We start from the raw sequence: 25,291 nt of genomic DNA on the forward strand, positions 1-25,291 counted from the left end.
TTGTCAGTTTAAGCCCCACATTGGGCTCCACACTGGATGTAAAGCCTACTTTAAAAAAATGAAAATACTAAGCATCCTAAGTAAATGTTTAAGTGTTGAAAAAAACAACAAAAAATGAGCTTAGTCTAGAGAGCAGTATGGTCTGTGATAATTCAGATGGGGCCAGAAGAGTGAGTGCAGGCGACTGTATTAAAGTGAGAAGGCTCATTCTGACAGCACATGTGCAAAAGCTGGGGCATGCTAAGCAGCACCAGGGCTCCCCAGACACCACAAGTTCCCAAACTGTGAAAAGACTGGAAAGAGAGGGTGGGTGCTGTATCATGAGGGACAAAGTTACCGGAGTTCCAGACCATAAATTATGGGGAATCATATTTTAAACAAAAGAATGACAGTCATACTTGTATTTCGGCAAAGCATGTTTTCTAAACAGTTTAGAAAATGAATGAAAGTAATACAAGAAGACCTCAGTTATGAGAATCTGAAAATAGTCTACTGATAAAATAAAACAACAGAACAATACTCAGGAGGTGACATCAGCCTGACTGAGGAGAGATCCAAGGAGTGAGTGATAATGAGTCAAAAACTGAGAGCCAAGGTTTGAGAATTCAGCAACTGACAAAGATGTATGAACAAAAATAGGAAATGACGGCATTTTGAAGAAATAATATAGTTTTGAACATGACGACTTTGAAATGCTATTATATATCCACATGGAGTATTTAATAGAAAGTCTGCCATCTAGGTTTTGCAATCAAGAGGTGAAGATGTCTTTTTAGGATTCATGACTGTGTGAAGAGAATTTGAAGATGCAGAAATAAACAGGCACACTAAGAAAGGAGAGAGAGAGAGAGAAGAAACACTTCTGAGTATCACCTTTAGGGCCAAAAAGAAAAGGAATAACCCATATAGGAGACTAAGAATTAACCAAAAGGAAGAAGCAGGAACATGGGAATAGTATGAGAAGGGAATTTAAGAATTATTTAACCACATCAAATGTAAAAGCGAGGTCAAATAAGACCACTAATGAGGGCAGCCCTGGTGGCGCAGTGGTTTAGCACAGACTGCAGCCTGGGGTGTGGTCCTGGAGACCCTGGATCAAGTCCCACATCAGGCTCCGTGCATGGAACCTGCTTCTCCCTCTGTGTCTCTGCCTCTCTCTCTGTGTGTGTCTCTATGAATAAATAAATAAAATCTTAAAAAAAAAAAAGAAAGACCACTAATGAAACCACTGTATTTTATTAACAAAAGAAGTTTGAGCCTGGTAGCAGGTGCGAAGTTTAGGTACCTTAAGTGGGAGTATGAATTCGAAGATAAAGATGTAGAAACAAGTTGTTTTAAGAAGCTGTCCTATAACTGAAGAAAAAGAGAGAGGATTCTTCCTTAAGAATGGAACAAAGTAAAGGAAAAAGTTGTTTGGGTTTTTTTTTAGATGATGAAACTTTAGAAATTCTTATCAGTTCAGAAGTCAATGGAGATGAAAATGAGCAGGGAGACGTGGTGAGGGCACTAACCTCAGAGAAGCCAGGAAGGAACCAGATTCTAAGAGGACCACTGTCAGGACAGTCCCAATCCAAAGGAACTCACCTGCCTCGGAGCTGGAAGGAAGAAGGTGGATAGAACTAGACAGTGATAGGACCACAAACCAGTCACGTGAGAAGCTGAAGAAGTTCTTGACCTATAGACCCCTATATTGTTTCAGTGACCAAAAGAATGGCCTTTTTTTTTTTTTTTTTTTTGGTAGAAAGAATGAGAACAGCAATGAAGTTTTAAAACTCTCCCTGTGGGCAATACAGGGGACCTCTTGAGGCTCTGGGAGTGGGTCTGAAATATTTCCCTTATAGATAAGTAAAAGATCATTCAGGTCATGATGGAAAAATTATCAGTTTATATGTTTATAGGATCATGGATGACAAGTTACTAATAAACTCAGGGCCCCAAAGTCACTATGAACAACTCACAGAAGACATTTTTCTAATATACTCTTAACCACATAAAATAGCAACAAAACATAAACATAAGCCAAAGAGAACTGAAATTAAAAACATACATTACCTTTGCAGAGTTGTGATGCTCTACATAGTATTAACCACCAGACCTTACTAAAGACATGTTAAAGATGACACCTAATTACAATTTAATGATTACGACAATGCAGGAGGGCTAGGTGTTTTGGTATAGAAACGTAAGCCAAATAAATTGCCATTGATTTTATAATACAATTTCTCCATCTAATCCTGACAGAAGTACACCCAGGTATATCACATTAAAACCTGAGAGAAATATAAATAACCTATAGAAAAGGAAATATCACTTCTTTATGTGGCAGTTAGTAAACCTACATAAAATAACTCCTTAATCTGTGGGAGTAAACTTTTGAATTGCATAAAGTTTAAAAAATTAATGGATAGCAAACTGAAATGGATTTAATAGAAACAAATAGTTTAAGAAATTAACTGTGGGAACTATGCTAAAAGGTCAATCACATCAGGGCGCTATCAGAGATAGGACTCTCCTTGGCTGGTCATGAGTTTGACCCTGTATAGTTATTTTATCCTAAATTGATGCTGATGGAGAAGAATGAGAACTCTTCATGTATTAAGAAAAGAATGTAAAATACAATGTTAATCTAATAAATACATGTATTTCTCAAATTTGCCTTTCCCTTGGAACTAGACAATCTACCACAGAAACTTACATTACAGAATGAAAATGCAGGGGTAGGGCTCAACCTTCTCAACTCCACCTGAGTTCTCTCTCTGTAAAGGAAACTTCCCCTGGAAATAAAAATTTACCTGGAAATAAAAAGATGAGAGCAGATCTATGCTACCTATCTTCTCACGAAAATACATTCCACCTTTATTATTACTTAACTGTTTGCACATTATCATGCTTTTATTTTTTTTTTAATTTTTTTATTTATTTATGATGGGGGGAGGGGGGCAGAGGGAGAAGCAGGCTCTAATCTGGGAGCCCAACGTGGGACTGGATCCTGGGTCTCCAGGATCACACCCTGGGCCTGAAGGCGGCGCTCAACCGCTGGGCCACCTGGGCTGCCCATGCTTTTCTTTTAGACCTGTTGGCACTTAACAGAATCTGGCATAGGGTAGATGCTAATTAAAAAGAAAACTTAGGGCACGGGAGTGAGAAACATGAGTAAAAGTGACCAAAAGGTACAAATTTCCAGTTATAAGATAAACAAGTCCTGGGGATGCTAACATATAGCACCGTGCCTATAGTTTAAAATACCATAATTGTATATTCAAAAGTTGCTAAGAGATCTTTGAAGTTCTCCCCACAAGAAAAATATGTGTTAACTACATGTGGTGAGGATGTTAACTATACTTATTGTGATGATCATTTCACAGTATACATAAATGTTGAATCATTATGTTGTACACCTGAAATTAATATGCTATATCAATTATATCTCAACACTTTTAAAGAAAAGTTAAAATATTATGATAAAAAATGAAAGCATGGGCATTATAAAAAAAATACATGAAGTTTCAGGCAACTCCTGATCACTACCATTTCCAAGATATTCACAGAAGATATATAAATTTATATAAAAGATTACTCTCCTTAACTATCTACAAGAAACTATAAAACATAATATGTAAAAATAGCATATTATTGCTATAGTGCAAGTTCCAATTTTTGAAACTTTCTTGTTCTGAAATTAGCATGTGTGTTATCACACATTTAAGAGTAACTGATATGACATGTATTTAGCTGGATTTTTTTTAACTTAGGGATTCTAATCACATGATTTCAAAATACAAGATTTTTTAAAGGGGTCAAATACCATGGACTGAGGGTAGTAATGTTGACCTTTGCAATTCCATAAACCTTTCTGAGACATTTCTGAGACATAGGAAGTTCCAAATCCTGCTCAACATTGCTTAAGGAAATGCTTTGTTCAGGCAGTTTTTAGAGAAAACAGTCAATAACCATGCTTGTGCCTTTGAATTCAGCTGCACCAGCTGCTAACTTAATGACACTGAAATTAGGAAGCTTTGTTCTAATGGTGGCCACAGAGGCTCCTTTGGTATACTTATATTTCCCAAACAAACCAAATCTTTTTTTAAAAGGCACACACCAATACACACATGTCCAGAGAATAAATTACTAGTAAAATGAAGTAAGTCAAAGACCCCAAATATAAAGTGCAAGAATTCAGGAGGGCATGCTATGTGAGGAGAGAACTACTTCAACGCCTAAACTTCAATTACTTGATTTTAAAAGCAGAACGTATTTCTTCAAATATTTTCCTAAGAACATGGGGTCTGCTTTGATTCTGGTCAACACTATTCAATACTGCATGGATAATTTAATAATATTAAGAGTGGCATCAAAGCTGCAACAAGAAGTAATGTGTTGCTAAACCTTGCAATCTTTCTTCCTCCATTTTAGACCTCCATTAGAAGCACCACAGCAAGATTCATCACCCAGCTTTGCGTATCTGTTTATTCACATTCAGAAGGTATTTTCCACACGCTGAGAGGCGGCAAAAAGTACAAAAGACTCAAGTAAAAACAAAATCACTGATTCAAAACTAAAAATACTGTGTCTTCTGCTGTTTTCTCATTCTTAAATATTGGGGGTGGGGGGTGGCATGCATGCAGATGCATGCACGTGGATACTTTGCTACCTGTAGGTACTTTTTTCCAATAAATCAACTCTGAAATATCGAAGCATAGGAGATGACCCAGTGAGAGTTTATAAACTGGTACAAGATCACCCTGTGTCCCCTCCCTTCCCTGCTCCCAGAAAACAAAATGGGCCATGGGACTGAACAGAAGACCTGGCAGTCACGCTGTACAAGTCCTCTGGGACAGCCTCCACTGACTTCCATCCCACGAGTCAGAGTGTCTCTTGTCTTTATGACCTAACTGGACTCTGAGCTTACCCAAAACTCAGGTATTGGTAGGACTCAGGTGAGTCTGTGGTACCTGGAGAAGTGAGATCTAAATTACTAGTGCTAACCAACTTTATCCCGACGGCTTAAACTTGGCTAGATTTGGGATGCCCCTGAATTTAACAGGGAAGCAGACAAATGAGGAAGTGACAGGCCATGCTTGGAATGTTCCTGGATATCAGAAAGGCATAATTTTTACACAGGATTTGAGGCACAGCAGAGCAGTATGCCAAGAGGGCTCAGGTGTGATTCTATTCAATTCAACAAATATTTATTATGCATCTTTTGCCAACTCAAATGTAAGAAGGATTCCAAATTGTATTTATATCCTCGGGATATAACACAACGCTGGAACAGACAGCAGGCACTTAATAAATATCGAAGAAAGGAAGAAACGGAAAAGAAATAAAAGGAAGGCAGGCAAATAAGGAACTTCTGCAGAGTAGGCATTTGCTAGTACTGAGGATACAAAGATGAACAATACTGCAAATGAGCTTCAGAGGTGCTAGCTAGAGATTTAATCAGGGTCTCCCCCTACCATTTTCTAATCCAGTTTTGATTTAATCAGCTCTTTTTCTTGAGACATCAGACAGATAAATGAAAGTTAAACTAGTTTGGAAAAATTAAGCTGCAGGCTTCTGTTGCTACAATTTTGAAAACAAGAAATTAAAACAAGTTTTAAACCCTGGCCACACATGAGAATCATGTAGGAAACTTAAATTTTGCCAGCCATTGGTACCTGGGTCCCGTGTGGGATTAAATTACCAATTAAATTACAATCTCCAAGGAGCAGGTAAAGGCACTACCATTTTAAATATGCATGTGATTCTAATCTGCATCAAATTATAAGAACCACTGCTCGGTAAATAATGGTTACATTTTTTTGCCCAGGATCCATTATGAACTTGGTAAGCTACAATAGAAATTTAACCTATATTTTAATAACCATGAGTATGTTGATAGCTTCTACAGCAATATATGAAATTCTTTTGTTTCAGCAAACATTATCTATTTTACCCTTCTGACCAAAAAAGGCAATGGAGAAACACTAGGACACTGACAAACCAAAAATTAAAAAAAAAAAAAAAATGCTTTAGATATCCAGCTCAGCACACTGGCACAAAATGTCTCTAAATAGCTGAGAAATAATTGCAATATAATTAAAGGTGTTCAAACACATGATTCTGACATTAATTTGAAGATTACTTATTTTGTTAAAACTACCTATACTTTTTTTAAAAAGCAGCTCTATTCATAAAAGCCCAAAATTGAAAAGAACCAGGATGTTCCTAAATACTCCATTTTTAAACAGTAGGTTTTCTTACCTACTAAAATTTATTGTGGTGCATTGCACAATTCTGTGAATATACCAAACCTAATGAATTGTATACTTTAGACAAGTTGAACTGGCATGTGAATCATCTCTCAATAAAGCTGTTAAATAAATTTTTAAGCAGATTTTTCTCAATTATATTGAGGTTTTTCATAACTGTACATGGGCTGTACCTATTCCACAAAATATTAGTATAAATCTATTTTTAATGTTAAATTTCATTTTCTTTTTCATATTCTAAAATCAAGGGTGCAATCCATACTGAAAGAATTCTGGCTTCAACAGCTTTTAAAAATCACAGCCCGGAGCAAAGTAAAATTACAAAAAGTAACATTAAAATACTGAAATTAATGATATCATAATCAGGGAGTGAGGGATAAAATGTGATTAAGTTATTAGTGAATCACTAAGTATGATGTGGTGGAAATGAAATGTGCCTAAGTGTCCTAAGTCCCAAATTCTAGATCTGACCCCATCATTTGTGGAGTATTCTTAGACAAACTACCCAAAATTGCCGAAAAAACTGTAAGTCAGAAATTCATTTTAAGAGTAAGCTGAAGCAATGTTTAAGAAACCATTTGAAAACTGGTGCTTGAAAAAAATAGTGTTGAAATTATTTTGGCTTTGTTGCAGAAAGAGAGATCACTGAGTTCAGAGAGACTATGATGTGTTCCAAGAATCTCTAAAATTTTGTTCTCCACCCACTTTTCCCTGTAGTATCTCTTCAACTGCTTAAATTTTTCTTGTCTCCATATTTTCTCATCTATAAAGGAGAGATGTATTTGCCTTTTAAGAAGTTATTAAACTATAAATTAAGTCCTCTACTTTAGTCAATGAGCCAAACTGGTACTTGGCTTCCTTCATCCCCTTTTGGATCTAGGAAGATACAGTGGGTTTTCATGATATTACAATTATATACTGGAAGCGGGTTTTGTATGTTAGTTCTGTGGATGGGTTTGTTTTTTTGTTTTTGTTTTTTTTTTAAACAAGAGTCCCAGCCAGAGGAAAGGGAAAGAGCCAGAAGAAATTTTATTAAGGAACAGGGAAGTTCTGATTACCAAAAAAGCAGACTGACACAGAGGTTCTTATCAGGAAGGGTCCCTATTTACAGTAAAGGAGCAAGTCCAAATTTCCATGCATAAAACTACAACTTTTTTTGCAGCCTTCTCTTTCAGAAATCTCATCACAGCTCTGCAAATGAATCCATTCTATTTCACAAAAAGTTACACTCTTCTCCAAACTAATTGTTAGCCCCAAAGGATAACAACTATATTAGGATGAAAAAAAAGCTTTCTGTTAAGAAAGGGAAGACACAAGCAGATGGAAATGTTTTCCCAAACTTTTTCAAGCATTACTTAAAACTGTTATAAGGCATGATTATAAATGATCATGAATTTAATACTATTATTTAATTGAATTTTCAATTCTTTTGTAAAGATTAATTATTTCTTATATTAAATTTCCTTCATTGTGTGACAATATGGAAATACATATCCACACACATGTGTGAGCTGCTCAACTATAATTAATGATGCACTTTTATTCTCTATTATTGTGTGGAAAACATTCTGACACAAAATAAATGAAGCATAATCATTCAGAGTAATGATTCGAATGTACTGATTAATGAAACCAAATAGCTTCTCTGTTCTTTAGTTAAATTAAAACATTTACACTCTGGGAATCATAAGGGCATCCCTAAATGGATATTTTCTAGGTAATCATTTTCCCTTATAGAATTCACCTACTTTGCCATCACTGTAAATAAATCCCCATCAGTTGTAAAATGTATCATTATTTTATGTGCAAGAAACAAAAACTCTGTCAATTAAACTATTATACTATACTAAGTTGTCTTCAGAGATGTTAAAAAGCATGCTGAGGAGGAAACAGGAAAGAATGGGACCTATAATGCTTAAAAATCATCAGATGGTAAAAAGAAAAAAAGAAGAAAAGAAAAAGAAAACAGAATCACATGAATAGATAGATGGATAGATAGGCTGACTGATTTCCTGAGCCCCAATACAAGCCTACTGACAGGTTTCCTGGAGATTGGGCTAAGAAATTAGTACAGCTGGCCCTTGAACTACCCAGGGGTTAAGGGTACCACCAACTCCCCATGCAACTGAAAATCCAAATATAACTTGTAACTACCCAAAAAACTTAATTACTAATGACCTGCTACTGACTGGAAGCCTTACCAATAACACAGTCAATGAACATGTATTTTGTATGTTACATATATACTTTATTCTCACAACAAAGTACACTAGAGAAAAGAAAATGCTAAATCATTTATAGAACTGTATTGTAGTTATCAGAAGAAGAAGAAGAAGAAGAAGAAGAAGAAGAAGAAGAAGAAGAAGAAGAAGAAGAAGAAGAAGAAGAAGAAGAAGGAGAAATCCATGTAGAAGTAGATCCGTACAGTTCAAACTCATGCTATTCAAGAGTCAACCGTCATTTGTAAAAATCTTCCCAGGGGAGGAACCTAAAACTGGCAAACAGAGATCAATTATGCCAGTTTTCTAATTACAGGCAACTCAAACACAATGGCAGCCATGATGAACACTGTACCTTGTGTTCAACGACTATTTATAAGTATACATAAAATACTTCCTATGATGGAAACTGACGAGCCTGAAAATATTACTAAAAAAATGTATGGATTTTAACATTGATATTGATGAGAGCAGAGACAAGGGAAGTCCCTTAATGTCTCTATATAGTATTCCATCTTCCATCACTGAACCAGTCCGATGGGTGGAGCCCGGCTACAGTGACAGCAGGATTTGTCTTACATTTCTGGTTTAGGAAGAGCTCCAAGTCTTGTCTCTGGTACCCAACTACCATCCTGCGGCAATCCTGGTCCAGACAGGCTCTAGAAAACTAGAGAAGCAACGAAGCAATAAGCACTAGTACTGGCAGACATAATAGGTCTTACAGCTTAACACTGCCACTTAATTGCTATGTGATCTTGAGAATGATACTGAACCTCGATGATCTCAGGGAGGAATAACAGGGATAATAATCAGATTTGTCATGATGATTCACTCAGATAACATATGTAAAACACCTATGCAATAAATGGTACAAGATAGGTGTTCAGTAATTTAGAAAATGACATTATCACAAATGTTGCCTCTGTTTTTATTTAAAAAAATAACTTTAAGTACTATAGATTTCAGTACTAATCATTCTATGAATATACACTGATTTGTGTCTCTATTTCTAATTTCTAACCTCAAAGATCACACTTAATGTTACGGGGGTTTTTTCCCTCTGTTCCTCAGACCTCAACACATGTCATTAAGCAACTCGTAGATATTTTACCAACTCAACCATTCACTCAACAGATAATAACTAAGGATTTGCCATGTGCAAGACACCATCCTAGGCAGGAGGAATACACTGATCTCTACCCCTGGGTTTACAAACCGTGCTCAGTTAAGATGTAGTCTTATTCATTGGCAACAAAAATACACACGTTTAAATCACTACATACAGGCAGAGGTGGTCTCCTCCCATAGATTTACAATGACCTGTTACCCTACTCCACTCTGACCAGAAAATATATGAAAATAAGTCACCTTCATTAATTATTAAAACTACCAGCTCTAACTATATAGACCACAGTCTCATGTTCCAGCACCCTCAACTAATGGGGTCTAAAAATGAAAAATGTCTGTACAAGCCTCATAACTTGTAAAGGAGCCAATCACAAATTTTACCTAATTAAAAGTATCATACTGCAAAATTGTTGGTTCACGGACAAAAGAACTTCACTAACACAAAAATGCATTTCTATATGATGCCATAAAATATTTCAATATATTCACAGATTGAGCTTTCCCTGCAACTCCAAAATCTCATTTTCTCATGTAAAACTTCTTCCAGTTAGGAAAAAAAACGAAGGGAGCTGAAAAACCTGTCTTGAGGAAATTATACTGTATTGTAAGTAGCTAAGAAAGAGATTGTATGGTATTCGACTAAAAAGCCTGTCGCCTGTCAGTAGAGAAAAAGCCAGTTTTCTCCATTTGTTCAGCATCACACTGTGTTCCCCTCCAATCCTACCTCATGTCCAGTAACCCCCAGATTCTACACTATGAGCTGACTTAGACTTCTACACTGCTTACTATAAGGATCACCAAAGACAAGATGTTTTGAAGTGAGGATGAACATGCACATATTTTTGTACAAGATGAGTATCTACTTTGCTATTTCTGGCGAAGGACAGGGAACGTCCAAGGTTGTCAGTACAACTTTTATCTCCTGTGATTTAAATGGACCTTTAGCAAGCACAAGAATATAACTTCAAAAGAAAGATTTTTTTTTTTCCATGATAAAACAAAGCAAGCCAGGGAATATTTTCCAGGCTGGGGGGCACTAACAGTCCTTCCACTGAGAATTAAGTTGGTAGAAAATTTTGAGAGAGGAAAAATCAGAAGTAAAAAAATTACCTTTGCAATAAGGAAAACAAAATAAGGCAAATATAGACAAAGTAAAGACAAAATGTTTCAACAATGGCAATAGAGTATACAACTAAAACAGAAAGAACAGTGACTCTCAGACAAGTTTAACTTTAGGGGTCTAGCAATATTGAAGTGAGTGGACAATAGATGGAGTTACACAGTGGACTCATAGATCCCGGTTTTCAAATGGTGTGACCGACAGAACAGGCATCATTTCTAGATCAATTATTAGTTATCTCATAAAAAGTAACACTAACGTGGACAATCCAACTGATTCCAACAAACATTTCTTGAATACATTAGTAAACTCTGTAAGTGCTCTGTGACAGAGACATAAATCCAAGTCCAAAATGTGTTTTAATGAACTCAGACCATAGTTTATTTTCAAAGATCTGTGCAGTTAATGTTCAAATAAGTATTAGGTTCTGACATATGAACTTGACATGTTTGTAGCTCAAAAACAGTTGAATAATAGTAATTTCACATGCTTCAACTTGATACACAACACTTATCACTGAAAGCTAAAAAAAACAACTATGAAATATAAGTCTAGGGAAAATGTCTCTAAAAGTACAGAAATCAAGATGCAAAAAAAAAAAACCCAAATTCATTCATTTGACTTTGCAAAGCAGGACAGCTTCTTGGAGCAGATGGCATCTGAACTACGAATCAGGTTTTGAGAGTTGGAAGAGTTAGAAGAGGGAATATAGTGAGGAGGAAGTGGCAGATGGGAATTTTAGACTGGGGAAAAGCAAGAACATAAGTACAAGATCATAAAGTGTAATAGAATAATTCAAATGGCAAAATCATCTATTTTAATGTCATAGAACAAGTATGTGAGGTTCTTTATTAAAACAGAATTTAAATTCAATTCACCTGGGAAAACAGATTTGTCTTATAATAAAAAAAAAAAAAAATACCCTAGGATAATATAAAGGTTTTCTGATAAATGATAAAAGGAAAATTAAGAACATCAAATCAACCAATCCCTATAAAAGAGCTACAAATGGTCTCCAGCTCATAGAAGTCTCAATATAAAATAATAGACTAAAACCTCCTCATTCTGCTATAGATGCATCACAAGGTTGCACTGGATACTATTCTGTTCAGTAATAGGCAAGAGCTTTCCCTTTGATGAGTGTCCTTATGGATGCCTCTGCCTTTCCTCTAAATATCAGGGTTTTAAGAAAGGCCCACTGGATTTAAAGGTCAAGTTATTCCCACCACTCCATTTACAAATCACTACAAGTAACCATTATACATTTACCATGGAACTGGCAAAATTTAATAATCACTAGACCTTACTGAGTGCTTTGTGAGAATGCTGGGTTTTGCATGGTTATGAAGATGGTAATGAAGTCAAATCTACTGCTCCATTACACATATTATTTTTAGCCACAATAACAGTGTTCCGTTTAGGCTTTAGGACTGTATTTAAATAGATAGTTTAGGAAACAATAAAGCCTAAAAGAATACAGTAGGTGTATTCCAAATTTAGAGTGAGTAGGAAACATCAGGGGAATTTTATCTACTCCATCAAACAATAAAACACTCTGAGCCAGCAACACAAAGAGGCCAAGAAAACAGGGGATGGGAACTTTTTTTTTTGTTATTGGAGAGTCAGCAAGCTAATAAAAATATTAATCAAAGAGCACATAAAACAATTATTGTTTGGCAGGAATTTTTTTTAAAGAGAAATATTAGATGCTGTGCTAGTTCTACTGCATAAACATTCAACATGAGAGATACACTATATATCACAACCAGTTAAAGGAGCAGGACAAGGGGAAGAACAGAGTTAAGGGACCAAGTGAAGGAGAAATGAGACACATACAGAGAAAGAAAACACTGAAGAAAAAAATACAGAAAAAAGCACCTATAATCAAATCCACAAGAACATGGAATAGTATTGCTTGATCTCTCAAAATATTTTTGCTGAAGCCTATTAGAGGTCTGTGTAGTTTCATGAATATATGCAAAATGGAGATACCTTATATAGTATTACTTCAAAGACCATATAAAATTATGTTAAGGATTGACTATAAACCAACAGACCAGAGATTCTTTCTCAGCTAGAGCCCATGACATTAGACCCTAATGCAAAAAGAATATAACCAGTACTTTTGGGAAAGTGAAATACTCCTACTAAAAGTGTTGGAAAACATCATAATGTCATAAGTTAATCATTGCTTATATGCTTCAGCATGATACAAAGTTTGTTCATAAAAGTTCTAGAAGGTAAGCTTCATTTGTGAAAGGTAACCATAAATTTCAACAATTTTATCTCCATTTAGAGTTTTAGATTTAGAGAATTAGGTTGTGATTGTTTACAAGATCCTTATACAAAAAAAAAAAAAGATCCTTATACAATTTTATGTCAATTTTTTTTTTTCTGGTCTGATAGTTGGGTTTGGTTTTGGTTTTTAAAGATTTATTTATCTATTTTAGAGAGAGCGTGTGCGTCCCTGTGTGAGCACAGCAGCAAGGGGAAGAGGGAGAGAATTTCCAGCAGACTCCTCACCAAGTGAGGAGCTAACATGCGGCTCGATCCTAGACCCTGAGATCATTACCTGAGCAGAAATCAAGAGTTAGACACTTAACCAACTGAGCCACCCAGGTACCCCTGGTTTTGGTTTTAATTTAGAGGTGGAAGGAGATGAATTATAAGATATTTCTAGAACTTAATATGAATTCAAAATTGATCATAAGAAAGCCCAACAGCAGGATGCCTGGGTGGCTCAGCGGTTTAGCACCTGCCTTCACCCCAGGGTGTGATCCTGGAGTCCAAGGATGGAGTCCCACATCGGGCTCCCTGCATGGAGCTTGCTTCTCCCTCTGCCTGTGTCTCTGCCTTTCTCTCTCTCTCTCTCTCTCTCTCTCTCTCTGTCTCTCGTGAATAAATAAAATCTTTTTTAAAAAGAAATTAAAAAAAAAAAAAAAGAAAGTCCAACAGGGCATGTGACTGTGTTTTGTCTACATGTTCTCTATATACTATTTTACTTTCCATGTTATTATTTGTAGGGACTATACCACCTAAGTCCTAAGAGCCCCCAAAGTACTCACCCAACTGGCTTTCCAGATGCAAAAATGGTTCAGGACCCTGTCACTGATTTTTAGGTGGAGTGAGAAGGCAGTGGCAGAAAGGACAGTGAAGGGCTGGCTCTTCTTAAAGACCTGAGACAGCAGGATAGTAGGAGAAGCCCAGAGTAGGAAAACTGGTCACTGTTACAGCACTCTCTTTTATTATCAACACCTGACTGCCTCTGCACCATGGTCTCACACTGATGAAGCTTTGGCCAAAATCCACCTTAGCACAGAGCAAGAGTCAGCAAACCTTTCTGTTGAGAGCCAGGAAGCATTTTCAGCTTTGTAGGCCAGACTCCAAAGCAACCACAGACAATACTTAGACAAATGGGATGGCTGTACACCCATAAAACTTTATTTATAAAACCAGGCTGTGGGCCATAGGTTGACAACATCTGGCAATGACTTCTCAACTCTCTGGAAAGTTATTTTTCTGGCAACATTCATATCCTCATTTTGAAGGGATTAGGAGTCCTAGCAGCTATTATATCATTTGGGTACAATGATAATAGTAACAACAAGCACCACACTGGCTCTTGCTACCAGTGGCCTTTCTTGAGCACTTGCTATGTACCAGACACTGCACTAATTAGTTTACATATAATTCCCTGAAAACTCTCACCTCCTTGAGGTAATTACTGTTACCATCATTCCTATTTTCAGATATAAATGTCACAGTATAAATGTCAGCCTCCACTGGTGGAGAAACTAAATTCAAGATCTTTGTGACTCTGATTCTTACCTTGTTCATGGGCATCTGACTTTAGACTTCACCGCCATCAATGAGGAGCTTATTTAAATGCCAATTCCTGAGGTCCACTTTCAAAGGTTCTAATTGAATCATCTGGGTTAGACCTAGGATTCTGCATTTTAACACATCCTTCTGGTAAATCTGGTGCAAACTATCAGTGGAACACAGAAATAGCACAAGATCATATAGCATCCAAGCCAAAAGCCAAGTATCGTGTTGAAAAAGGGACTGCTGGTGCCTGCTAAAACCATACTTTGAGCAAATGATCATCCTTAATGAGGAAAAGCTGCAATCAATTTTAAGATAAATTTTACTTTCAGTCTGCTTCATATTTTTATGCATTAAAAATTATGAAAGTTATAATGAGTTTTTAATACTTGATGTAAATATAAAAGTTTTAAATTATAAAAGCCAATTTTTGTTAAAATTATTAGCTAAATAAATCACTGATATTTTAAGCATAGGGAGAGACTAATAATCATCTGGTAGCATTTTTGTTTTAAACATGTAAATATAGAGATGTAAATCTCTCCTTCCATCTTCCAAGTGTTAACAGAATAGCATGTTTTACTTATGTGCCACTGAGGATGGCTGGAGAAGAACTGTGACATTGTTCGGCAATAATTTCATTTGGAGTTAATTCTGACAACACAACTTGTTGAATAAGAAGTAGATCATAGCCCAAGAGGTGAACTCAGATATGAAGCAGGAGCCTCATAAATTCTGCCCTCAGAAGCACATGGGACCAGAAGCTCAGTCACCAGCAAGCCCACATGACGTGAATGTTGACAAAGGTCCTCTATCACAAGTTAATGCAGGTCAGAGACAGAATAGCAAAATGGTTTAAAAGAAAATCCTGGGAGGATTTTCTCACTTCTGAAAGTAGCTGATGCCCCTGGGCCCTAAGAAGAAAGCTTCAGCTTTTCTGTAAGAGTCCAGAATCATCTGCATTGGCAATCTCACAATAGCAGAGTTGGGGTCAGCCACCTTGGTAGGAAGCAGGGACTCATTTATTTACCACATGTCTAAGCCAAGATACATATGCTAAGGGCTGCAGCTAAATCACTGATAAAAATGTACTACTCCCTGTTCTCAAGGAGCTTATAATCTGATAGAATTGAGGCTTCCAACCCCAGCTTATGTCAGCTTCTGGTCATGTCATTCTAAGCTTCTAGTCATGTCATTAAAGTTCTTGAGCCTCAGGCTTTTTTTATTCGTAAATTAGAGGTAATAAGTTCTTCAGTTATTAGTGTCAAATGAGAATCTCTGTAATGTGTAAGGTACTGCTATATAATTAATTGGTTGTTCTCAGTGCATTGTGAAGAGGAAGCCAGGAGTGGGCTCTAGAGGAAGGCCCACTAAATGCACAAACAGTAAATGAGCAGAAGAGAAAGAACTGCCTGTTACTACACTCAGGTCCATTCTTAACAAAGGGAACACTAAATGAGGGCATGACCCAGGTTAGTTTTACTAGTGTACCCCTTATTCTTAGAAACCTCACAGGGATGAGGGAGTGGTATCCTACAGACTGGAGAGAAAAGTATGGTACTGTTCTCCCTCAACATCATGGGACCCAAGAGGAAAGGATCTGCAAAAAAGAATTCCATGAAAGATGGTGAGCAAACAACTATTTGGCAAACCTTCTGTCCAGAAATTCCACTGACTACCAACCTTCAGAGATATTTAATCCACTATAGAAACTATAAACTACTGTATTGTGTCCCAAGCTCTTAAAATAATAAGAAATCTGCGCAATAAATTATTCTACTACATTTTCTGGAACTGCACAATTATTATTTATAAAATTCTAATGTTTTAATCATTGAAAAAAGTTAATAAAATTCTAAATACAAATCCAAGCTTAATCTCCATAGCATTCATTTTACTTTATTCATATTGAAATATATTTATTGCTTTTCAGGTATATGACGGGGTAAATTAATCCTATAAACACACACACACACACAAAGTCAATAAACATATCCACCCATACAAAAAAAAAAAAAGAATGGAGAAAACACACTGCATTCATAAATATAATAGATTCGCTCATTCCACTGTAAAAATGGATGTTACTGTTTTCTTCTCAATCCTTAAAATATATATGTGTGTGTATATATATGCAAAACACAATGGTAGAGACTGTTGATTCATATGCCATTGTATTTAATAAGTACATACTTCAACAAGCCTATAAAGAAATCCTGATCAATTATATATTGAAAATTCAGTTAATCCAAACATCTAGGCATTTAAAAATGAATTATTTGCAACAAAGACATTTCAAGAAAACTACAGACTATTATTGCTTATGAATACAGATACAAATATCCTCAACAAAATATCACTGAAGCCACATCCAACAACATGTAAAATGGATTACATATCATTATCCCACATGGTCATGATATGTAATCTATACAAAACAAACTTGGTTTAATATCTGAAAAAAATCACTTAATGTAACACACCTATCAACAGACTAAAAAAACAAAAACCACGTGATATTAATAAACGCATTTGAAAAACACTCAACCCGTTTTCACAATAAAAGCACAAAAAAAAAAAAAAAGCTAGGAATAGAAGAGAATGTGCTCAACAAGATAAAGGCCATTTACCAAAACCAACAGATTATATCATACTTAATGGTGAAAGACTAGAAACTTTCCCCATGAGATCAAAGAGACAAGAATATCTGTTCTCACTTCTCTTCAATATTGTATTAAAAGTTCTAGCCAGGGCAATTAATCAAGAAAAAGAAATAAAAGCCATTCAGACTGGAAAGACTAACTCTATTTGCAGAAGACAGGCCCATATATTAGAAATTCCTACAGAACTCATTTTAAAACTTAGAATAAATAATTCAAAAGTTGCACGATACAAGATAAATATACAAAAATCAATTGTATTTCTATACCCTTGCTTGAATAATCCAAAAATGAAATTAAGAAAACAGCTCTACCTAACTAAAGTTAATACTACTATGTTGCCTATTTAACACTGCTAACAAAGAAAATCTTACCAGCTATCTCCAAAAGAAAACAAAATTCTAGGGATACCTGGGTGGCTCAGCAGTTGAGCATCTGCCTTCAGCTCAGGGCGTGATCCCAGGATCCAGGGATGGAGTCCCACATCAGGCTTCCTGTGGGAAGCCTGCTTCTCCCTCTGTCTATGTCTCTGCCTCTCTCTGTGTGTCTCTCATGATAAATAAAATCTTTTAAAAAATTCTATAACTGGGCAGCCTGGGTGGCTCAGGGGGGTTTAGCACTGCCTTCAGCCCAGAGCACGATCCTGGAGACCCGGGATCAAGTCCCGCATCGGGCTCCCTGCATGGAGCCTGCTTCTCCCTCTGCCTTTGTCTCTGCCTCTCTCTCTGTTTCTCATGAATAAATAAAATCTTTAAAAATAAAAAAAAAATAAAATAAAATAATTCTATAACTATGCACAATGAAGATGTTCACTAGACACTGGTGATCCACTTGGAACACACACAAACATCGAATCTGAAACTAATGCAGTGTTATATGTCAACTATACCTCAACTAAAAGAATTCTATTACTTAATAATTTGACAAAAGAACTACAAAACCTAAACTGTGAAAACTAAAAACCATTTAGTTTCATTTCTGTTGAAAGAAATGAAGGTCTATATGAATGGAAAAATATCCCATGATCATGGTGAACTATGGTGTATTTGTCATACATGGCACCTGAGAAAAATGCTTCCTAACCTTCAGAGAGCTGCCAGAAGCCAACTTCTTCTCACTCTACACGTAAAACAAGATACCTTCCTCTCATTCCCATACGCTTCTAGAAGAACCAGGCTAAAATTAAAACCGAAACAGATACAAAGAAACTGTATCCATCCCTGATGATACTGTTCAGATGTTAAACCACACTAATTCTGAAGGCCTACCTACCTCTGGATTTTCTATGATGAGGCAACCCAAGTCCCTTATTATTAATAAAAGCCAGTGTGAGTTCATTCTCCTTACTCATCATCAAACACATCTTAATTGACTGAATCACATAGTTAGGAAATGCTAATGGATAAGTGGAAAAGAAATAAAATCTTGGAGGCAAGTGTTAAAATAGTTTCTGAAGAAAGATCAACTACCTTCCTCCCTCAAGGATGGAACAATGTCTCAAAGCTTCACCCAGAACTCTTGCTCAAATCTTTTCCTACCTCAAAGATCTTACGTGAGTTCCAGTTCCCTAATTTTAATGATGTTAGCACACATGCACCCAGATGCTCTACAATCAACTTATACATAATATAAGTAGTACTGAACTCAGAATATAACCCCAAATCGTCTCTCCCACAATGACCCTGTGGAAATGGCATCATCATTATCCAAATCACCCAGTCCTGAAACATCAGCATCCTCTCTCCCTCTTTCTCTCCATTTGTAATTCCCTGGCATCAAAATATTCTTCAGGAAATGTTCTTAATTCTACTTACTGCTTGCATTCCAAAACATCCTTATTTTAGGCTAGACCACAATTTTTATTTCCTACTTGGATCTCCTTGACTCTAGTTTCTCCTCCATTAAATCCAATCTGCATGCTGTTCAGATTAAGCTTTTCACATTATTGTTTTCACTATGTTGCTGCTGTACTTGAAAAGTTCCATTAGATCCTTCACTGACTACAAAATAGTGCTCCATAACCTAGTGCCACCAGCCTGAGTTAAATGTCTGCTAAAAAATAAACTAGGGATCCCTGGGTGGCGCAGCGGTTTGGCGCCTGCCTTTGGCCCAGGGCGCGATCCTGGAGACCCGGGATCGAATCCCACGTCGGACTCCCGGTGCATGGAGCCTGCTTCTCCCTCTGCCTGTGTCTCTGCCTCTCTCTCTCTCTCTCTCTCTCTCTCTCTGTGACTATCATAAATAATAAATAAAAATTAAAAAAATAAAAAATAAACTAGATAATGGTAGTGAAGTTAGTGGTTGTTTCATTTGCTATAGTGAAGTTGTAAAAAGCATCACCATGGGCACCTGTAGGAGGTGAAATCATGTTCTGGGGACAGACTGCATATACCCAAAACTTGGGTTTTAAAAAAAAGTGATTTCTATGTTACATACTCTGTCTCCTAATGTTTAACACAAAATACTATGCTATTTTCCTCATTTTGCCAATACTCATGCTCTTCCCTCATCAAAACCACGTCTTAACTCTTCCCTCTAACACCTATATGAAAAAATGAGATGCAGTGTCTCTTAGTTCTTGCAATTACTTCCCATTTATCAATATATTTGATATGAACACTTACAAAAATCTAAAGTGTCCCAGATCTCATGGGAATTAATTGCAACTTTTTAAGTTGCCTTTACTGACATTAATGCCCAAAAACATGAGACAAAGAATAAAGAAATTAAAATATGGAAGTCAAAAGTTTAGGGAGAGCTGGAGTTCCATTTAATGAAAAAATAACTGTAAACTATAAATAACCATAATATAGTCATTGTCATCTGTTTGCAAATAATTTGAAGGAATTAGACTAATTTTTCAACACTCTAGCTATAAAGTTCTAGTTAAGTTTTTTCAAAGTATATCCATCATACGCAAAAAAGAAAATACAGTCAAGAATTGACACTAAAAATTAAAAATAGTAAGAAGGCCTATAATCAATACATTATTCCTCAGGTCAATTTCTGCAGGTATGTAAGATAAATAAGAATACAAATTAATGTAAAGGAGCATCACAATGGTTTAGATAGCAACCACTATTTATACACTTTGATTTCAACATAAGTTACTAACTAAAAACATCTTAAAATCATTCCCTCCTTGGGAAAGGAGAACTGGTTCCAAATATTTCAGAGCTCATTAGGTGTGTAAGTGAAAAGCAATGAAAAAAAATAGCCAAGAGATATTTTACATTTAAGTTACACAAGTATGTGGTTCCAGAATTTAAATCAGTATATTCTGTTGATTGACATATATAACTTTATATTTTCAAGTACATCTCATACATAGAAGTATTTACCATATACACATACAAGTACACATATACAGAATGAAAAGTTTAAAATCATGTTCATTTAAATTATCTATCCTCTAATCCTTTACCATTTGAGAAAGCAAAGGATAATAGTTTTAAGATGACTAAATATAAAATATACATACTGCAGATATTTAGAAACTATAGGTTTAAAAAAGCATATGTGGTACACCTGGGTTGCTCAGTCAGTTAAGCTTGTAACTCTTGATTTCAGCTCAGGTCATGATCTCAGGGTCATGAGATGGAGCACCACCCAGCAAACAGCCTGCTAAGATTCTCTCCCTGCCCTATTCATTCACACTGGCACTCTTACTAAAAAAAATAATAAAATAAAAATAAAAAAGCATATGCACATTCCTTCATGGAGGGGAAGAAAGGGTCTGAACGAAGTGGCCTTCCCAAGCACTCTGTTGCTTTCCTTTATATTTCACATTTGCATGACAGACAGATCATGGGTTGTCTCCTCACCAGATTGTGTATTTCTAAGGGGAATGGATTAGGGCCAGGAATCCCCAGATGAAGCACAAAGCCTGTCACATAGGAGGAACTCAGTTAATATTTTCTTCTACAACCAAAAAAGCTTTAATATCCATTGTCCTATTGATTTGGTTACATTTTTAAAGCATTTTTGAAGATTTTTTTTTGAAGATTTTTTAGCATAAAACACTTCTCGTACATAATATATTTAACAGTACATTATTATATTACTTAACAGTATAACAGTTACTCTACTCATTCTATGCAGCATTATTTCCTTTCACTTGTTTTACACTTAATATTGTCCAGATTTCATGGGAGAACTCAGCTCTAATCCAGATTTCTGAGCTGTGATCAATAAAGTCTGCATTTTATATAGACTCTGATCATATGTTCCACAGCCCAAAAAGCTCACATTTTTTCAAATCTCCAGGTAGAATAAAGATCAGTTCATTTCCCCTTTTTCAGATCCTTCGATTGTGACTGAAAACTCCATGTGGGATTTCAGATTAGAAACACTAAGGGTTGGGCAGCCCAGGTGGCTCGGCAGTTTAGTGCCGCCTTCAGCCCAGGGTGTGATCCTGGGGTCCTGGGATCGAGTCCCGCGTCGGGCTCCCTGCATGGAGCCTGCTTCACCCTCTGCCTAGGTCTCTGCCTCTCTCTCTGTCTCTCACGAATAAATAAATAAAATCTTTAAAAAAAAAAAAAAAGAAAGAAACCCTAGGGGTTGATGACAGTAAAACTGTATGTCGTAAAACCCTAACTATTTGGAATCTTCAAGGAATAAGTTCTCTAAAAGGGCTTTGGTATAGTGATCTATCAAACAGTTTTGATAGTGAACACTTCAGTCTCATAATTTTTATAATTTTTAATGATTATAAACTGCATTACACATTTTTAATCCCTTATGAAGTCTGTACTGAAAACTAACTATTCTTAGTGACTTGAGGTTACCATTTTGAACACTAGTTACTTTGAGAATGACCTCTGCCAAGGCATATTATCAGATTCTAGGATAGCACTGCGTGTGCTGAGTTGTCTTCAGCACAGTATTGTGATGCCATCAAGGACACGCAGTTATACGCGCGCGCACACACACACACACACAAACACATCCTGTATCTCTTGTGCTCTCATAGGATCCACTGATGAAGGTAGGTTTCCCACCTAGATTCTTACCATCTTTCACCATGTCATGAGCTAGCTCTTTTTGTCTGAAGAGGCTCAACTTTTACACATATCCTGAGCAGTTCCTCTTAAGTTAATTTGCTGACAAGTGCTCAGAGGCTTTTTCTGGTGGCTCTCTTCTTCCCCCTTTGAGTAATAAAACTTAGAAAGCTTTCATCTAAACTGGTAATATTGAAAGAAGCAAAATTCAAACTCCAAAAGTTTTCCACAAAATGGACTACAAGAGTTCGTCGTTAAACTCTTAGCCGCATCTTATGTTTATATTCCCTCAGAAGCTTTCATTGGCATTCAGCACAGTGCTCAGAAAAGCAAACGGTGGGTGAGAAGACTACCCAGCTACAGGATAAAAAAAGTTACCAATTTCTCCAGCACAGGTGAGCAAGCTATGTGTAACAAACATTACAACCAAAATGAACCTCAATCCCAATTAGAGAATCACTCAATATGCAAGATATATTCTAAATAAAATGTGATCATTCAGGATGCAATTATTTAACTTGATCTCTTCAGAGGAACTATTTTAAAGGCAGGAACAATGGCCTAGGATTTCCTACCAGCTTTTTCAAATCAATATTTGTAAATGATGTTTCTGTTTCCTAGGAAACTAAGTAGGTTATACCTACGGCAAGAAAACTCTACCAGTGTCATTTTTCCTTTTATCCTTGGCTCATACATGTGGTTACTGCTTATTAGAAGTAAAAAGAAATTACCTTCCAGTATCACTGAAATTCACAATAAAACAAGAAAGCAGCCAAAATGCCACCTTCTCAAAAGCCTTCTTCTTCTCTAGGGGTGTGATGGAAGAGTAAAAAGACTAAAAGCCTGCAGAGAGAGCTCCAAAAAAGTAGAAACGGGTTTATGACCAAGTTCAGGAAGTGCCCAACACAGTCTGTGGCCTTAGCTTAATTCATTAAGTGAAAGGGGAGACCAAAAAAAAGAAAAGTGAAAAACCTGGATTTATTAGAAATAACAAGTCAGACATTTCAGAGTTCAAATTCCAAATCTCATTCCTTATAGTTACTGTAATTCTCTGAATCACAGCTCTTTAAAAAAAAAAAAGTAAAATATATAGCTCCATTCAATTCATATGAATTCAGTTAAAAAATGAATACAATACCAATTTCATCTCTTAAAACATCTCCAAGAGTTGTGTTCAAGGATGGCAAAACAGGTATTTTCTCAATGATTTTATGACGAGTATAAAATAAAGTTATTTGCTGAGCTCTCATCTTAGAGAGTTTACATGAACACCTGGCATTTTCAGAAAGTACAATGAAATATCACTTCTACAAACATCTGTAAATGAACCTTTAACTGTGAGAATGTGATTAGTATGCATTGGATGTATTTGCTGGGTTCACAATACAAAGTTGCCCTTTCTTTTTAGTTAACAAGTAAATACTGGAGGAAACTGGGACACAAAATCATAGCATGTATGAGCTATAAATGTGACTGTACAGTTAGTTTGCTTAAACAGTTTCAAATTTCTAAAACCCATTATTAAATCACAGTAACTTGTGAGGCATTGCAACCCTGGCCCAAAGATCGGATACTACATATGCTGCTGAGCTTTGCTGCTTAACAAGACTCAGACACTACATCCCAACATTTTTAACACATTTTTAAGTTTCCAGTATTTTCACAAACACTTAACTACACACCATACTTTAAAATATAAATGTTATACATATATTCATGTGCTTTTATGATTTAAATGTCTGCAAAGCAACTTTTTTTCAAAAGCGGCAACTCATTATTTTTCCATACTCAAACCCCAACTCCACAAAGTGCTCCTCCAAATACTTTTTAAAAATATTCCTTTTGACTTCTAGGTGCATCTGTTGGCCTGCCACACAGATATTCAGAATTCAATTTTCCATTTTTCTCCCTTTATGATACATACAAAGCCAATAAAGAAACTAAGAAATGGAAACAACCCACCAGCTAAACTACTTGTTATGAACCACAGTTAGGTTCTACTATCAAATGATATTTAGACACTTCAGCTCTAAATTTCTCTCTGTAGCATTCACCTCCTCATAAAACCCCAGAAATCTTGGTCCTGGGAATGTAACCATTCCAACTCTAATACTAAAGATAATTCCAATTTTCAGTTTATCATTCACAACTAATGCTGAACTCACTACTCAGTATATCTTGAAATCACACACTGATGAGAGGACATTGGGCCCATTTTAATTAAGTGCTAAAAATGATCCAGGTAATTACTGTCAGTATTGCTTACCTTCTGGCAGAAGCTTGGTGTTATAAACTGCTAGGCCAATCAAATAATAATAATAATAATTATTATTATCATCATCATCATTATAATTACGATTAGAACTTCCACCATATCCAGAAACACGGAGTCCTCTGGTACAGATTTTGAGTTAGAGCCCCAAGAGCTATATTCCTATTTGGGACCCTCTACTATGTATTTAAGCTCTGTAAAGACCTAGTAAAAGTCACTTTACTTTTGCCTGCATAATAAGACAATTTCTCAAGTGCCTTCAAGCTTCCATGATTCTTTAGGCCTACTGCCCTAAAGTTCTTAGAATGAATAATGAATGGTTTTATCAAATCTCGTAAGTAGGTTTTGTCACAAGACAGGAATGCATACTTCTCAGATATTTAGTCAAGACCACAGGAAAGAATCATTATAAAAATGAGAGCTTAGTAACCTTAGTTTTTTAGTTTTTATGCAAGGATTCTTCATCACTGGCTTAACATTTTTTGGAAAATGCTTTGCTAGGTAGTTTATGGGGCACTGCCTAGCAAAGTTATATTCGAATTATATTCAAATCTTAAAAGGTTTATATTTAAGCAAACAAGTAAACAAATTCACACAGAATACTTAATATTTTCAAGTCTTTAAAGCAATAATATTGCATGCCATAGGCCACATTATATAACACAAATGACTGAAGTTTCATTAACGTGTGTTTACTTTCTGAAGGTCAGAAAAGGCTATTTTTATGACTCATTTTTTGCTGCTGGACTTCTATTCCTAATTATCATTCTATAAATGGTTTTAAAGAAATCTCTTTGCCCTACATCAACCCTCTTA

At 36.0% G+C, this 25,291-nt stretch overlaps 1 protein-coding gene across 12 annotated transcripts in view; it reads right to left on the reverse strand.

The window, feature by feature from the left end:
• KLF12 (KLF transcription factor 12) overlaps nucleotides 1-25,291 on the reverse strand; it is a 590,647-nt gene that overhangs the window by 370,612 nt on the left and 194,744 nt on the right. Inside the window, exon 1 of one of the 12 annotated variants that reach the window (XM_025441140.3) lies at nucleotides 9,050-9,132. The exons of the other annotated variants lie outside the window; for them this stretch is intronic. The gene's annotated coding sequence lies outside the window, so the exon portion shown is untranslated. Of the gene's footprint in view, nucleotides 1-9,049; nucleotides 9,133-25,291 lie in introns of those variants that run through there. 12 annotated transcript variants of the gene reach the window in all.

Source organism: Canis lupus, chromosome 22 (genome assembly GCF_003254725.2).
Source record: "Canis lupus dingo isolate Sandy chromosome 22, ASM325472v2, whole genome shotgun sequence".
Taxonomy (NCBI): Eukaryota; Metazoa; Chordata; class Mammalia; order Carnivora; family Canidae; genus Canis; species Canis lupus.